This window comes from Augochlora pura, chromosome 4 (genome assembly GCF_028453695.1).
Source record: "Augochlora pura isolate Apur16 chromosome 4, APUR_v2.2.1, whole genome shotgun sequence".
Taxonomy (NCBI): Eukaryota; Metazoa; Arthropoda; class Insecta; order Hymenoptera; family Halictidae; genus Augochlora; species Augochlora pura.
Genome location: NC_135775.1, coordinates 23,907,847 through 23,923,402, shown reverse-complemented (window position 1 = coordinate 23,923,402; position 15,556 = coordinate 23,907,847). Strand labels below are relative to the sequence as shown.

The 15,556-nt window shown below is 42.4% G+C and overlaps 1 protein-coding gene across 1 annotated transcript in view; it reads left to right on the top strand.

The window, feature by feature from the left end:
• The window catches only part of LOC144468530 (RNA-binding protein Raly-like), a 299,758-nt gene that overhangs the window by 160,106 nt on the left and 124,096 nt on the right, over positions 1–15,556 (top strand). The window contains exon 3 of the mRNA XM_078178091.1: positions 5,094–5,141. The gene's annotated coding sequence lies outside the window, so the exon portion shown is untranslated. The remainder of the gene's footprint in view (positions 1–5,093; positions 5,142–15,556) is intronic.

Sequence of the window (15,556 nt, the reverse complement as noted above, 5' to 3'; positions counted from 1 at the left end):
CTCGCGAGACGTGAAACTCCTCGGGAAACATCGGCCGGCTACTAGCCTGTGGGGGGACGCGGGCACGTCGGTACGCGTCGCGCTGCTAAAAGTTCCCACACTCCCCCTCCAATGACGATGCATTCGTATGCAGCGTCCGGCGTTTCAAATCCCGTGCTATCCGAAACGGAGTTCCTTCTCAAAATCTCGTTTCCGAAATTGGCACATTTCCTCGCGGGTTTAGGAAGAAGTAAAAAAAGGGGGGAAAAAGGACAACAGAGACGGAAGAAAAGGACAACAGTGGCGGAGGAAAGGCGGAGAGAAAAGATGGAGAAACGCGACACGGTCGCCGCCGCGGCAAATCCACTTCGGGCTCTCAGGCCGATGGAGGGTCAAAGTGCAGCTCGCGTCGAAGCGTCGTCGTCGTCTCGATCCGCCCCGTGTGCCCAGTTTTATGTCGAACTCGGTCGGCCAATATTCTTCGGATCGGCTCTTGGCGAACGTTCCGCCGAAAATTCGCGGCCATCGTTTTTTTTTAAAAAGCGGACGCGTTGCTGTCTATAATTAACGCGTTCGCTGATATGTTAGTCGGCTGTACTGTGGCGACGCAGCTTAACACGTTCGTCGCCGCGTCACCCATATCTGGGTGACACTAATTTCTGACCAATCTTGAAAATTTATTTTTATTGCAATACATTCGAGCAACATGAATTCGACTATGATTTTTCGAATGCGAAAGAGTTCTAATGTCATCCCCTATGATAAATGTGAACTTTTTAGTTAATTATGACTAACTTAAAATTGTCTGCATTTAAAATTGACTAATTTACAATCGTCTGCAGTTAAAATTGTATCGATTCAAAATTGTCTTTATCTGAAATTGTCTTGATTAAAAATTTTCTTCATTTAATATTGTCTGAATTAAAAATTGTCTTGATCTAAAATTCTCTTTCTCTAAAGTTGTCACGATTAAAAATTCTTTTTACTCAAAATTGTCTCGATTAAAGATTCTCTTGATCTAAAATTGCCTTGATTCAAAATTCTTTCGATTTAAAAATGTCTTCATTAAAAATTATTTTCATCTAACATTGATTCGATAAGAAATTCTCTTGATCTAAAATTCTCTGGATCTAGAATTCCCTTTATCTAAAATTGCCTCGATTAAAAATTCTCTCGATCTAAAATCACCTCGCTTAAAACTCCCCCACCTTCGAACCCTCTCAATATAAAAATTACCCAAATTCGCAGCCTTAAAACAGCTCGCCATTCCACTCAAAAACTCGAAGTCTGAGCATCGTCTGTAGCCAAATCCTACCCGTCGCAATTTTCATCGCAGCACAGGCATATAACAAAAATTTCGTATTTACGAACGGGGGGGGGGCGGATTTGGAAACACTAGGACCCGGCAATCGGCAGATATTTTTCATTTCCGGAAACCAGTTCCTCTCGCAATTGATTGTCTGCGACGAAAACAGGGGCATCGGCTGGGGACAGGGGTCGCGACACTCGGTGGTTCAGGGGTGGAGAGGCGGCGACGGGGGGGCGTCGAACAATAGAGCAGCGGTGGCGTGTTGCGAATTGCGTGTGCGGCAGGCAAGACACCGGCATGGAACGGGTATGACGGCCATAAAGTATTCAAAAGGAGGCCGGCGCGCGTTTTCGGTGTCGTTGGGAACCGTTGTTTGACTTATAGCAAAACAATCGGCGAATAGTCGGCATTATTCGTACGTGATCGGGGCGGTGAAAAGCAAATTGCCTAGGCACCAAATTGATTTCCCGCCATTCAACGGTCCACCCCCTCATACCTACCACCCCCCTCGTGGTACGCGAGATCTTGCCGCGCGCGCGGCGTTTGTCGGGCCCGGTGTAACCGAATATCCAGCAGCCGGGCGACCGTATTCGCGGACGTTGAACACGAAAAAAATAGCGGCCCCCGCGCGTACCCACCGCATACACACGTTTTTTTGCCCCGCGCGGACAATAGGAGCTATCTTAACCGTGGCTAACCGCGCGATCGTCGCCTTTTTTTTCACCGGCTGACGTTTGTTGGCTTTTTTCACGCGCCCGCAATTCCGACTGCCAATTTCACCGAAGTCCAAGCAAAATACTTTCACGGGTCCTCTTTTTTTTTTGTTCCCTAACCGAGTCCCGTGACGCGTGTCGATCGATGTTTGTCGACGGTTCGACGTTTTTAGCTTCCGCAGGAATGTTGACACTCTGTATAATAATTCCCCATTGTTCTGTAGCGCCCGCTGGATAAGCAGCGCATGGTCACGAGTTTCTATTTTCTATTCTTGGGATCTTGCTTGGTTGCGTCGGCGATGTGCAACTATTGTTGCTATTGCGATGCTGAAATATTTGTGGCTTTTTGGTGTTGAAAGGGATTTTTAATATTTTAGCGATCGGACGTTCGGGTATGAACGTTTATGTTAGTGTAGAATAATTAAATATAGTAATTTCTTTATATTTTCATGACAGTGGTATTGGACAGTGTTTACTTTATTTATTTTATAATTAAAAATCGTAGAATAATATGGTGGAGATACTTATTTATTGTGAAATTAATATACTTATTTATTATGATATAAATTTTTATTATTATAGATAAAAACTTTTATTATTATAGAACAAATACACTTGAAATATACGATACAATTTCGCCCTATTAACCCTTTGCAGTACCTTTACTTTCATAATTACTTATAAAATCAATATTTATAGTATGCCTGCAATTAAAGCAGTGCTTAAACATTGACAACGAAAAAACAGAATTTTATTTCAATTTATTTTTTAAATTGAAAAAAAATAGAATAACATCCCTACTTAACAAATCACGAGCCAAAATCCTCAAAATACAACTGGTTAAGAAAATGATTAAAAACAAATAAGCGCCAATAAACGCGCCAAGCAAGTAATCGCATGCGTTATTGTCATCGTCAATAAAACTCCCTCCAGTGTTTTAGCGATCGGGAATGCACAGAGGACGATCATCTATCCGCGTTATTGGCCCACGCAGACGCATCGAAAGTCGATGGCCGAAACGTTTTCCGCGGGCGAAGGGCGCCCGTCGTATTTCTCCATCGTGCAATCCACTGACAATTTATACGCATCGAACAGCGGCGCGGGGACCGTGTTCCGGTGGGTGAGGTGGAGGGCCACGGGGGTCAGAGAGGACCTTACGGTACACGTTGAAGTATCAATATACTGAGTGTATCGGGCCATAGCGTCGACGTTAGGGGGCTCTCAAGGAAAACTAAACCGCCGGCATAAAGTGAAAAATTTATGTCGCGGCGGTTGTCGTTACGCTCGCGGTCCATATGGTAATGCGGCCTCCTCCCCGGTTGCCTCTCTCTGTCTCTCGATGGCTTCAAAAGTGCGCGCGGCAAAAGTCTGCGAAAGTGTGCGAGAAACTGTTTATGCAAATTGCGGCCGCGTTGTTTCATTGGCGTGGACAATACGAGGCGCGGCGGCGGCGGCGCGAGAGCGTTATATCGCCCCCCCCTCGTATATTTCTCCGTTTACATCGTCGCCGTAACACTCCTCGCCGTTATTCACCGCGGCGCAGTTGTTAAACATGGATTTTTACATTTTCGAGTTCGTCGGCTTTCAAATTTGAGTGCGAGCCTGTCGTAACATTTTCGTCGCTCGTAGCACGGAATTATTCTACGGGCGCGATGCGACGCGGGATTCGCCGAGACTCGGCTGGCCGGTGCTGGATGTTTCTACTTAAATTCGCACCGGCATTGTTTAACTTAGCAGACTTAGCAATTTTTGCTTTATTCGTATTTGGATCGTTTAGAAAATGACGTTGGAATACCTTGGTTTTTTTAGTAGTATATTTGGAGAAATGAGGGTGCTATTTTATTTATAATCGAAAGGATTGATAAAGCAAAGATGATTTTAAATGAAAATTGGAAAGTATCGAATTTAAGTTACGGTATTACGAGGATAAATGTTCTATAGTAAAATATATAATATTCTATAAAATTCAGTGTAACTATAATACGGCAACAGAATGTTTAAATATTACAGTAATTTGTTTTAATAATTGGAAAAATTTTATATGGTTTTTGACTTTTTAAAGTGCCTTGAAAAAGTGAGACATTTAAATCGAATAATGGAAATATATTTTAATACACTGAATAATGGAACTATATTTAAATACACCGAATAATAGAAATATATTTAAGTACGCCGAATAATTAATAAATTGAAATATGCTATTAAACGTTCAAATATATTTTAAAATAATTTTATAACCACGATGGCGTACACTTAATTTTTATAAAGATTACAATTTGTATAGAATGCGGAGAGTGTAACAGGTCTGACCCGTATCGGTCTATTCTACTGATAACCCCTGTAATCTTGTATTATAAATATCGATTAGCGATAGTCGATGTCACTTTTGCGTTGCTTTTTGCAGGAAGTCACTTAATTTCTCGATTTTATCATGAAATATTCATGGCAGCATAATGGAATATGTTAATAGAAGCTTTTGTTTTTTGGAAACTCGAACGGTTCTTTCGCTAATTAATTACTTGTTCTGCATATTATAGCATTTTTGCCATTTATGGCAGTAATTTATGGTAACAGATAAATGCAATAATATTATATATATTTATACTATGTATATTTATACTATGTATATTATGTAATTATATAAAACGTATATATAAAATGCACTTCACAGCTTAAAATGGAAATACTGTGCACTAGAAAAATGATTTCAGATTTACAGTAAAAAGTTACAGTTAACCCTTCGCGGTCGAGTGGCGACTCCAAGGCGCCGCTAAAAATTATTATGCCACGTATCAAAATCATTTTTATCGAATTCACTCGTATTCAGAAAATTGTCAAAAGCTGTCAACCGTTGCAGAAATCGCAAAATTTAATTTCACAAATGTACAAAATGCTCCAATTTATATAAAATGTACACGCTGCGAGTCTAAAAAATGACTTTGGATGTCCGCTTGAAACGGCTCCGTGAGCAGATGGTTAAACGTTTCCGCGCCGAAATGAACGATCACGGTACAAACGTCGTCGATTCTCCGGGCGCGCGACAGATCATAAAGCACGGTTACCCTGAAGCAGTTCTCGCCTTTCTGTTCCAGATACCGGCGAGCGTGCACGAGGCCCGGTCCTGCGACAGTCGTTGACGGGTGAGTACCCGCTAACACGCGGTCCCCGATTTAATTGACAGCGAACGGTTCCGCCGCCCGTGTAAATACGATCCGAGGACAGATTATAAATCAACGGCGGCGGCGAGGGGGGGCTACCCGTTCTCCCCGCTAATGGACGCTTTTACGATCGTTCATTGCTGCAAAGTGCGTCATAAAGAACCTAATGAACGTCATCCGCGCCGTGATGCTATCTTTATAAATTCGCGCGACGGGCCGGGCGAGCACCGCGGTCCGCTCGCACTTGTTACCTGTCCGATTCAGTTTCATCTTCCCGCTATCTTTAGTTCGCGACGCCTCCGTGTCGCCGTCGTAAACGAACCGGCCGAAAATGAGAGACGCGGCCGACGGAAAAATCGGCCGAGACGAGGCGTCGCGAGAGAGCAAACGCGGAAATGGGAATCGAGCCTTCCTTTTCTTATTTTCGCATCGTTCACGGTATAATAAATAGCTAATTATCTATAAATAGCTAATTATATAAAAATTAATATTTTAATTAGATACACATTTTATATATTTTATAACAAAATTATCGCGAACGCGAGCGATTGTAAAATACAATCTAAATTCTCGATTGAAACATTGCCACTACGGTTTTATTATTTTACATAGAAATAAAAAATAATAACAGATCGGAAATGAATAATTCTAAAGAAAGGGGCGTGTGTGTTTTATTTAAAACATCGAACGTTTACATCGTAGAGTTTATAAAATTCTGTTTTTTAAACGACTATTGCGATCAAATAAATCTCGCGGTAATAATCGTCTGTATTAATAAACGATACGGAGAATTTTATATTGTTCGAATTACTCTTTTTCATCTCGTGTAAAAATCATCGGTAATGGAGTCGACGGGAAGCTTGACAGAAATGTTGGTTTCGCATTAGGGAAGGCTAAATAATGCATGCTTTTAAGACAATAAATATTTGAGGAACGAACTATAACGTCGCTCGATTAACACAGAGAATGGCACTTTAACAAATGAATAATATATAGGATTGATTATCTTCGAGCCTTATGCATGCGTTTTTATTTCTTTGACAGAAGATCGCCGGATTTCGAGCCACGTTTAATTGACGCTCATTTGATCGACGTTTAAAGTTTACAATAAATTATTCTATCAGACGGTGCACGTCAGGATAGTCTAGCATAATTAATTTCATACTTATCATACAAACCACACCGAATCATTTAAATTCATTTAAATTCATTTAAATACCAGAAAAATGACTTCAACTCTTTCGTTTCTTATTTCCTCATTTACTCTACTGAAACTAATAAAGCATCCCATATAAAATTACTAAAATAACAATTAAAAAATCAAAAAATCAGCTAACATCAAAATTATATAAAAATATAATTTAAATAATCAAACCTATAGAAAAATATCACTTAAATAATGAAAACTATATAAAAATATAATTTAAATAATCAAGCCTATACAAAAATACCACTTAAATAATGAAAACTATATAAAAATATAATTTAAATAATCAAAGTTATTTCCACTAAAATGAACAGGAAAATAGCATAAACAGGGCACAGTAATTGGTCCCTTGACCCAAGCATCTTGGCCGGGGAATCCCGTGTCCGAGCGCGGCGCTCGACGAAAGCACAGCTTCCGCGATCGGCAAAAAATAATCGGTGACACCGAAACAGATAGAGGGGGCAGAGGGGGTGGTAGCAGGGAGGGGCAGCATCCCCAAATAAAAGCGCTCGAATAAATATCGCTCGACTTGAAACGTTTTCGGAGGGCGCGGCCGCCGGGCAAAAAAATAAAACTTTTGTGACCCGCGGATTACTCAGTTTTCGGAAATGTTTGCACAACCGAATTCCCTGTTGACGGTCCCCCCGCCGTTCGAGAGAAACGTTCCTCCAGCCTCTGTATTTCTCCCCTCCCCGCGTGTCGTTTCCCGTTCCCGCGTCCGTTTTATAAGCAGATCCGCGCGCGCGATTTCCGCGCGCGTGTCTCGACGCCGGTTGTTTTCCGCGCGCTAATTACACGGTGTGGCGTCGCGGGGATGGACGGAAGATTTTTACGGGGTCAACCGAAACGAAAAGCGGACGTTCGACTAGGCGGGATATCCGCGTCCGGTTTTTTGCCGGCCGGTGTTCGGCCGACTTCGACCGTCGCAAAAAGATCGTTAGCGGGATCTAGCGAACGGCGGGGGTATATCGCCGGCGACGCTTATCGATTCTAATTTACCGGAAAGTCATTATCGCGGAAAAAGTCATCGGCCGGGCCCGCGGTATTATCGGATTTCCGCGACGGCTACGTCCCGCCTCTCTACGGGCGGACGCGTGAAATAATAATTAGGAACGGTCGATCCCTGTTTACACGAGTCCACGGTTTTTACCTTTGTCGCGGCAGAAATTAGCTCGCCCGGATTATATTTCGCGCAATTGCTCGCTCGACAGCCGGGCGCTGGCGGTGTGTGTGTGTGTGTGTGTCCGCGCGACTGCTTGTCGGACCTGCTGATTACGAGCCATGAAAGCTTAACAGCGCGCGAGCCCGCGGAAATACTTGCGAAAGGAATATCGGATTTAGCACTTACAGAAATGAAGATTTTATTGACCGATGTCCGGGCACCTTTTGCGTTGCTATTTATTTTTGTGTGTCGGGGGAAGTGGCGTTGGGAATATTAATTGATCAATGGTGGTGGAAGGGTTAAGGGGTGAGTTGTATTAAATTGGGATATTTGGTTTGCGAAAGCGTTGTTTTCATTTTTAGAATGATTAAACTCTAAGTATAGAGGGCGGAGTGAAAGGAGCTTTTGAAATATGATAGTGAACGACGTATTTTATTTATACTGTATTATATTATTTAATATAAATACTAGAAAATAAAATACTGGAAAATAAAATGTATACTATATAACTATAAAATTGATAACAATAATAATATTAAATTAACACATCATTTCGAAGCTATAAAAATTCTAACCAGTCAAAACAATTTTTCTAATCGGTTTTTATCTCTTCTAACAATCACAAACAATTTTTATTCCTACCAAAAATCCATAATAACGACGACTAAATAAAAGAATATTCCTAAAAACGATATATCTATTAAACAATCGCGAAATATTTTGCGCTCGGATAGCAACATTTCCGCACGCGTGCTCCGAAGAGGTGGGCCGCATAAAATTGTTAGTTAAGCAACAAGAAAATGGACTGAGAGAGCAGATAACGGCGCGGCCCGTCGACAATGCTCGCGTCAAGTAGAAATAACCTGCAATAGACAGACCCCCCGGTCGGGGGCCAAGTCGCGCGCGTTCAGCAGCACGCGTACTCGACAAATTTTCGAAATCGATTTTCTCGCTCGGGAAAGCACACCCGTACAGAGGAATTTCGTTTTACTTTTTCAATCTAGTTTCGCAGAAGCAATCACCTTATTCACAATTCCGCTATCGTTGTGGTCACACCTCTCAAATTTCGGAAATGCTTTCGGCAGAGGGGAGTGGGGAGAGGCTTGTCGACATTTTACCCGGGAAGCCAAGGAAACGTTCCATTTAATTTTGATGCTCCGGTGCGCGCGCGCGCGCGCGCGGCCCCGGAGTCCCCGCGCGAAATCATTTATTTATTATTCAGTCGTCCACGGCACGATATTTCCACTTGTTGGAAATGCTATGGCATATTTGGGCAAGAAAATAATAATAATAGTTTGTTTCAATATTGCTTCGTTGTAATATTCATTTCTTGGTATAACAATTTGCTAGAGGAATAATTTATACAACGATTTACTAGAATAATAATTTGTTGCTACAATTATTTATTCGCAAAATAACTTATTAGTACAATTATTTATTGGCGGAATAATTTATTAGCACAATAATTTACTAAAATACTAATTTATTAAAATAACAATTCGTCGAAATAATAATTATTTATCTATAAGAGAAAATAAGAAAATAAAAAATATAATGATAGAGAAAATAATAATCAAAATATTTAAAAATAAAGTAGAAAGTATAAAGAAAATAATATAATATAACCTTTTTATTTAATACATGTAACCTATTTAATACTAAATAAAGTATCAACAAATAAAAGGTACTCCCAACGCGTTCTATAAAAATATCTAAAAATCCAACTTTTTTTCTCTTAACCAGCAGTGAGATAATAATTAATAACAAGCAATTTGTACGCGACAGAGAGATCTAGATACAATTGATTGATCAGAAGGCATCGTTGCAGGAAGCGTTGCGTCGAAAGATATCCGGCGACGCGTTTTTCGGGGGATATATCGCCGGCCGTGGTAAAGTACAGCCACGCGGAATTCGCCGGCGATATAAACCATCTCTTGTTTCCGCGTAAACAAGAATTATAGCCCGACCCAGTTTCCGGCTGCCGGTTCTCGCGCGGCTGGAAATTTTTGATTTTCGAAAATTGGCCGCGTTTTATTATACTCCGTAACCCGCTCTTCCGGACAGCCTCTCCTCTCCTCCCCTCCCCCGGCAACGTTCACCTCCACTCGAGGCTCACTCGAAGATGGATGTTATCTTATCATCTCGAGCATTTATCATAGGAAGCGCGGCCGTATTTTGTTGTGTATGCACAAGGCGGGCCCCCCCTCCGTTATTGATAGCAGGCACGAGGATAATATGATTCTTCTCCCGAGGATGTATAAAAAAGACCTGTTGAAGTGAAACTTCTTCGTTCGTGTTTCTCGCGAAGATCGAGATCGGTGATCGGCGAACGCGGTTCGTCTGATCATTGGCGTCTGTTTCTACTTAGTTGTCGACTGTGCCACTTGCTCGAACGTCCAATCAAATTTATTTGTTTTTTTTAAATGTTGTCTTGTAAAATGATGTGAACGATTTTTTGATTATTAATGTTAATATTAGGTTAATGGTGGATTATTAATATTGGATTTATATTGGAATAATATTGGATTAATATCGAATTTATATTGGAATAATATTGGATTAATTTTAGATTATTAATATTTGATTAATATTGCATTAATATTATGCTATTAATATTTATTTAATATTGGATTGATATTAGAGTAATGTCAGTTCATTACAATCTTTATATTAGACCGTTAATATCTTTAATTTTTATAAAATAACAACTCCAATCCAGTCTATTAATTTCTGTAAAATAACAATTCCAATCCAATCTATTGATTTTTATAAAATAACAATTCCAATCCAATCTATTAATTTTGATAAAATAACACACATAATTCAATTCTCGTCCAATCAACTGATTTATACAAAATAACAAACACCAGTCGCATTTAGAATACGATTCGCCATTGCCGGCGTGGACCATCCAAGTCGATGATTTTTGGACCGGCCTGTATCACGTTTTCGTCCGCATTAACGAGCAAATGAGCCCGCCGAGTCAACAATATCGCATCGGGGGTGGCCGGCACGAAGTGGAATAATGGCGGATTTTCGTGCGTTCCGCCGCGCCGCTGCCTCGAAACTCACGTTCCTCCGATTGCGATCTCCTTTTGCCGGCCGCGATTCTTTTGTCGTGGACGAATCGCGGCCGATTTGTCGATGAATCTGTTAACATCCGGCGGACGTAAGTTATGTTCCGCGGGGCGAACGTACGCGCGCGCGCGCGCGCTCGCAGGGGCTGCGGTATTTACGCGGGATTGTTAATGTTTACTGCGCGCGTTGCGTGCGCGCGCGGCCCCCTCCCGTTATTGCTGAAATGACGTGAATAATTGGCCGAGTAATGCGCGTGCCGAGCTGCATCCAAATTGTTCGCTGATAATAATTCTTGCGAAATGAGATAAAGTCGGAATTGCTACGCCAATGAATGCGCGAGAGCCAAAGCGGCCGGATTCGATTCGCGACGGATTTATACTCGGCGCCGGGATAATTGTAATAATTATCGCGACGAATGGAAGATAAGATTTTCGATGAAATTCTTGCGTTACGCGGATCGGAGATATATAAATATAAAATTAATATATAGGCGCAACAAGTATAAAAATCGAGGTACGAGTTAAAAACGATTCGAGTAGAAATTCGAAATTAAATTAAAAATATTATTTTTTATAGTAAGAAGACAATAAATATGCAATCCTTAAATTAAATTTTCTATCATTTCACAAGAATAATAATCGAACGTCTTCCAACAAAATTCAGTGACCTGCGAACCTAACCTCTTTAACATTTAAAAAACGAAACAAAAGCCACCCGCTTCAATTTAAAAAAAAATTTATTCCATTGCAAATGATATCTCATCAGTTTCTCAAGTCACCGTATCAAATCGACGGACACAAATCATCTAATCTACGATCATGTCTAAAAATCATCGCTACCCAAAAATAGCTGCTACAACCAAAGCGACGCTGTAAAATTACACGGAGAAAATTCGTCCGAAAACGTATCTCGATTTTCGCGAAGTTCGCCACTTCGCCTCGTTTCTAAATAAATACTCGCTAAACCGTATTAAACATAGTTCGTTTACGAAAGTTCAACCAAAGCGAGACGGAGGGGCAGAGAGATCTTCTGAAATATATTTTCCAGCGCGCGAAATCTTCGAGACCGTGGCGGTGCGGCGAGAGGGGAGCCGGTTTTTCCGTTCGCGAAGTTAAAGCAAACTTAATTAAGGCTCGAACTTTAAAGAGGCGAAAGCTACGCTTTTGTGAGGAACGGCTCTCGTTCCGTTCCGCGAAAGTGCGTTCGAGTACACCGATCGATAAAAACGACATTTCATATTCGCCCGACCTAATAATTCAGATCCCCCGACCCTGATCTGTCAATGGCCCCGGCGATAGTTTCTGGGAGTATCCTCGATCGAACGTCCATCATCTTTCGTCCCGTGAAATATTGTTCGAATTTACGTTCGCTGTATGTTTTTTCTCTGCGCGTCGACGGTCGTGTTTGGTCTCGAGAGCGGAGCCCGATATATTAAATATATATATATATATAGATTATTCGAAACGTTTCCGTCGGAACAAAGGTACTTGTCCCAAATGAAATAATGCCGTCATTGTTTGACAGGATAGACATATTTTCTTTTGTAATCGCGGATGATATTCAATCGAATCGACGAACATTGGCTAATCCTTTTCGTTGACGGGAAACCGTACCGATCTCGACGTTCGAAAACCGCGTCGGCGTTCCTGTAAAATTATAATACGATTCTGTGACGAATTGTTTTAACGCGATGCAGTTCGTTGAATCGTTCACTCTTTGAAGACGAGAATTTTTTAATAAAAAATGATTGCTTTGGAAGGGCTTGGTTATCTAGCGAAGAAGTGAATGACGCCAACAGCGATGCGAGCTGATGTTAGTGTGTGAATAATTGAATTATATGGCTGCAATGTTTGCAGTAATATATATAATAATAATAATAATAATAATGTATACAGTAATATATATGATAATAATAATATATACAGTAATAATATACACAAAAATGATATATAAAATATAAGGTTAATACTTCCTCAATTAGATATTCATGCCTACTTTTACTATAGCAAAACTCGCGTATTCCATTAAAATTCTAAGAAATTTATTAGAATTTATTAATCGGCAAGCAAAGCTAACGGTGTCCCGTAAACTGATCCTGCAGCATCCGGCAGCTTCTACGTCGTCCTGGAGCGGAGTAACGATCCTCTCTCAACAGAGAGAGCGAGAGCGAGAGAGAGAGAGAGGCTTTTCACCGGGACGGAGCGACGGACCGATTATAAGGGCGAAGTGTCGAGTGGACCATTAAATCGCGGCCCGAGCAATTACATCGACCTACTCGTGTCCGATGATGTTGACTCGGCGCTTCTCCCGCGGCCCGTCAAAAGATTGTCCCCGTTTATTATTCGCTGGAGGATCGGCTCGCGATACGCAACAAGGAACCGGTCTTTCGTTCGAGTGCCCAAGGAATTGTAGACGGTCCGTGAGATATTATTGGACGTCTATGGGGGATGGGAGGGGAGGGGGGAGCGGAGTGTTGGCGGAGAGAGTGGGCCGGACGATCGGCGGTCGTTTGCGACGGTGTCTGTCTTATTTGGAATTGAAACGAGTCATTTAACGGGTGGAGAGGGACACTGCTTGAAGTTGTCGTCGCGGGAAGAAGAAACGACCCGGAGAAATCCGAGCGTCATAATTGATTCCCTTTGGTACCGTCGTCGCACAAAGCGCCGTGGAAAGAAGGCCGCTCAAAAGAAGTCTCCGGACTCGGGGAGATGGAGCTGAACCCGGGTTGCGAGGAAACGGTGGCTTCGTTAGCTTTTCGTAATTCGATCTGCATGCGAACAAGATACCATCGACAGGTTTTATGGTCACCACTTGATACTGCAAGCGTCCATGTGTCGCAAACGGCAACGCTTTTCTACGGGGAAAGGGTATTAATTTTTTAACAAAATTTATTGATTAAAGAATCGAAAGAGTCGTTTGATTGATATAGCTTTATTCGCTGGTGAATAATTCATACAATTACCGTGGTAACGTCATACAAAAATTCGAGGATACTGTTTATACATGCACCAAGTACTCTGCAAAATTTTATTCAAATATCTTACCCATGCTCCAGAAAATAAATTCTCAAAGTATCCCATAAGGACAATTCATAATTCCACTCTACAAGCTCCAAGACTACAGGCATCATTAAGTACTAAATAATTACTGCAATTTCGCCAACAGCGTCATATAAAAATTCACAATCCCAGTTTATACATGCACAAAGTACTCTGCAAAATGTAATTAAAATATCTCGCTCATATTCCATAAAAAAAATTCTCAAAGTATCCTATAGTCCGAACGAGGAACGCAGCGATCCAAAAATTTCGTTCTCCAAGAAACCTATCGCCATAATTGCGACAATCTTCGCAGCCAGCGACGTCCAAAAAATCAGGAGAGCTCCTAGATCATCCCCAAAGAAGTCCGCAAAGTTTCGTCCGGATCCGTCGCAGGGATTTCGCGAAAGAAATTGTCGAAGCGCGTCGAGTCGACCGTCGTTCTCTCGGAGGTCGAGAAACATGGACGATCGGGGATCTCGATCGCGGACGACAGCGGCAGTGGATCACCGGCGATTTCAATGTAACCCTTTAGCGGATAAGGGACGGTAAGACGTCGTCGAGCCGGGACATCCGGCTCCCGTCGAAATACTCCCGCGAAATATCGACGCGATTCCGATAACTTATGACGGGCCGGCGCGGCCTTCCCTCCTCGGTTCCCGCCACTTCCATGGTGATTGCCTTTTGTTACGGGTGAATGGCGTGGCCCGGCACTACGCCCTTTGCCGTCGTCGCGGGGAAAATGGAGCTCCTTCCTGCGGCACTCTTTCGCGGGACAACTTCTCTCCGGCTGAAACTGACCGCAGCCAGCGGGGAAAAGCGGGAGTCAAGCCGTGTACCGGTGCTGCTTGCACCGAAGAATGGACGCTCGAAAATCGATTCCGCTCCGAAGGATCGGCCCCGGGAAATTATCCTGGAGAAAGTTTTTCGGTGCTCGAACCGTCCCTAAGAAGCCACTCGAGCAGCTGCTTTATTTCGACCCCGTGGAAATCCGTCCGCCGCGATATCGATGCCAGAAACACGCCTTTGTCGCTTTTTTAGCTCGTTTTACAAGCCCTTTTTGAAACTTCGTTTGACGTTCTTTTGGGGTATTATTTTATATCAGTTGTGGTTGGTAAGATGTTTATTCTTTCTTGTAATTTTACAGGGAAATTTTACCTAGGATAATTGACCAATTAATTGGTATTTATAATATAATAATATTGGTCTATATCATATTCGACGGTTTTCCCTTAAAATTTCCAGCAACGCTCGAAAACGGCGCGGAAGAAATAATTTCGCGGCGCTCGCCGCGCCGGCAATTATCAAAATTTATGGTTCCGCGCGAATGGTCAATCAACTTCCGTTCTTGCCACGGGGCGGGAGGGAGAAAGGTTTCACGAAATGACGCACGGCTTAACCGGTTTTTTCGCCGGCCGTGCGCGCGCCGGCGGCGGCCGGGGACCGGGCTGAATAATGGCCGGGAAAATTCATTGAAGACGAGCGCCCCGGCGTTGCAATTAGTTTTTCCGCGTGCGGTAGAATGCGGCGGTTACCAATCCGTCGACGGAGAATTTAATTTTGTTACGCATGGAAAGGAATGCTTGTTCGCCGCCCGGCAGAGAGAGAGAAAAAAGAGAGAGAGCGGGGGGGGGGGGGGGAAAGGGGGCATCCCGGGCCGTTTGAAAATAGAATTCGAAAATTACGCCGGACATTATTCGATCGCGGAGCCGCTCCCGCTTGTCTTCGTTGTCCTCCCCCACCACTCCGCCGGGGCCGGAATGTTTTTACAAAGAATTTTACGAATTCGTTGGACGCATTCTTATCGAGCTCGTTTGCCTTTCGCCTCGATGACGGTCGCCTTTTATTGCCGATTTTCGAATTGGAAATGGAATTAAAAATCGAATTAAAAATGGAATTAAAAATCGAATTA